Raw genomic sequence first — 3,204 nt, 5'->3', positions numbered from 1 at the left:
AGAAAAAAACTATTTGGAAAGAAGTATAGAATTTTTTTCTATGGAATCATATCACAGGAATGAGATCAGTTTAAATTGTGATTCCCCAAAAAGTAATCAAGCAGTTAAACTTCCGTGTGCAGAATGGAATGTTCAGTTTTTACTACACAGATTGGCCTCTTCTTGTCGTTAAATATGCTTTTGTACTCATTCAGCATAATAAATCAAATAAAAAGTGCTCAATATATAATTTGTGCAATTTATTTTTTTATCATCATCATCTCTCATCTATTGTTATGAATTGTAATTATTGAACTTTTACTAATTCTTTCAATAGATATTGTTATATTGTGTTTTGAATAGATTAGAATGTAATGTGTCTTCTGATTTATAGTAGTCTCAAAACATACAGATATAGTAAACTGTTATAAAGTGTTATTTTTTTACCTTTACTAGTTCTTCCAAAAAAAAAAAAAAATTTTAAAAAGAAAAAAAGAGTGATAGTTTTTAGCTTTTCATTTTGAAATGAACATTAATTTCAAAATGACACCAGATTACTGTTAACCAATCAAAATAAAGTATGCTAATCACTACATGTAATGTTATTATTCACTCTTACACTAATGCTTTTTTTTAACTGCCTAATTCTTTGTGATTTCTCAGGAAAAAAACTTTGATCTTATCATTATGAATGGAAAATGGTAGACATATCACTGATTCTTAAGTCTTTTAAATAAGCTAACAAATTTCAGTGAAACTAATATTATGTCTTTATCTTATAAAATCATTTATTAGATTTAGCATGACAATGATAATTTAACATGTATAAGGGCATTATTCATCATATTCTAGTGAGGCACCAGCAATCGAAATATACTGTGAGACCATTGATTTAAAAATGAAAAGTATATAGTATGGACATTCAAATATCACATTTGAGTCATGTATTACTTATAATAGACATGTAGACGTTTTGTAACAATAACAATAACATTTATAACCAGTAAATCAAAAGTGCTATGTATATAATAGTATCATTGATATGTTATGTATCTGTTTAGATAAGTACTATATAATCAGATGATATGTTGAAAAAATCAAAGCTTCATGCTAATTCATGTATTTTGTAAGTCACATAATAAGCAATGTTTAAAGGCTGATATTTTTGTTATTTGCAAAACATTTTTTGATCCATAACTACACATAAAACAATTTCTTGTCTTTTCTTCTTAATGCCTACATTTTGTTTATATGAAATATTTAACATGTACTAAATTTTTTATATCCATTTACTAACTTTTTATATACATACATGTCTTTCAATGTCTAGATATGAGATAAACTTGACAGCATTCTAGATTTTTTTTCGCAATTTATTATATCAGGAATTATTTCAAATGTGTACTGTATAATAAAGTCAGTATGCACTGTGGGAATTCATCAAACTTCATCAGATTTTCATGAAACTTTCATATAAGTTGAGAATCCTGGTCTGTGAACAAATCCAAGAGTTATTTCCCCTTGCATTTACATTTTTGATACTATCTACCTTACCCTTTGAAGATGCAGCTGACCTCCAACATGCTTCCTGAGATGTTAAGGATAATTTGCAGAACCTAACAAGAAAATGTGCATTATAAAAAGGCATATTCATCCATTAACAAATCCCAGTTATGTGTACACTACTACTATACTATTAGCGCACCTGGCCCACAGGGCTAAGTGAGCTTTTCTCATCACTCGGTGTCTGTCGTCCTTTATCATTCACTTTTACAAAAATCTTCTCTGAAACTACTGGGCCAAATTAAACCAAACTTGGCAACAATCATCATTGTAATATATACATTGGATATATAGTTAAATAATTGTGTCCTGTGACCCCACTTACCAACCCTGATGGCTGCCATGGCTAAAAATGGAACATAGGAGTAAAATGTAGATTTTGGCTCATATCTCTGAAACAAAACCATTTTGAGCAAATCTGACATGGTAAAATTGTTTATGAGGTCAAGATCTATCTGCCCGGAAATTGTCAAGGATATTTGTCTGTTTTTGGATATTATCTATAATATTGTAGTAAGATCTACAAATAAGTCAACATGACCAAAATGGTCAGTTGACCTCTTAGGAAGTAAATTTCTTTTTATAGTCAATTTTTAACAATTTTTTGTAAACTTTTGAAATCTTTTTCAACAATCTTCTCCTTTGAAACTACTGATACAAATTTAACCAACCTTGTCCACAATCATCATTAGGGTATCTAGTTAATAAAATGTGTCCAATGACCCTGCCGGCAAACCAAGATGGCCACAATGGTTAAAAAGAGTACATAGGGTAAAATGCATTGTTTGACTCATATCTCTTAAACCAAAACATTTACAGCAAATCTGACGCAGATAAAACTGTTCATTAGGTAAAGATCTCAGCCCTGAAATTTTTAAACCAATAATGCAACCCATTGTTGGGTTGCTGACCCTGAACTGGCAATTTTAAGAAAATTTTGCAGCGTTTAGTTATTACCTTGAGTATTATTATAGATAGAGATACATTGTAAACAGCAATAAAGTACAGCAAAGTAAGACCTACAAATACGTCAACATGACCAAAATGGTCAATTGAATCCTAAAGGAGTTATTGCCCTTTATAGTCAATTTGAACAATTTTCCATTTTTAAATGTTTGTAAATCTTAACAAAATATTTTCCTCTGTTTCCTATAACAACTGGGCCAAGTTAATTAAAGATAAAGATAATTGTAAGCAGCAAGAATGTTTAGTAAAGTAAGAATGTTTAGTAAAGTAAGATCTACAAACACATCACCATCACTAAAACACAATTTTGTCATGTGAATCCATCTCTGTCCTTTGTTTAATATGCACATAGACCAAGGTGAGTGACACAGGCTCTTTAGAGCCTTTAGTATACTAATATTATACATTTTGTGGATGCCACTCTTCCTAAACACTTCATTAGATATTCATGTAACCATTTTGTACATTTTTTGTTCTTAACATGAAGATGTGCATTGGTCTTCTTGAATTTACAGAGTTACATGTATGTTCCATTTCACATAGAAATTTGATACTCTTCATTACTGGTTAACAGATTAGATTAGAAATTCACATTAAAATGCATAAAAAAATTATCATTTAACATATATCTGTGAAAAAAAATATTTTGAGCTGATAGAAAGATTCTATTTTTTTTACAGTGACTTGACTGTTAGT

The sequence above is a fragment of the Mytilus trossulus genome, chromosome 12 (assembly GCF_036588685.1).
Source record: "Mytilus trossulus isolate FHL-02 chromosome 12, PNRI_Mtr1.1.1.hap1, whole genome shotgun sequence".
Classification (NCBI taxonomy): Eukaryota; Metazoa; Mollusca; class Bivalvia; order Mytilida; family Mytilidae; genus Mytilus; species Mytilus trossulus.
The sequence above is the reverse complement of the archived record's forward strand: the minus strand, read 5'-3'. Positions refer to the sequence as shown.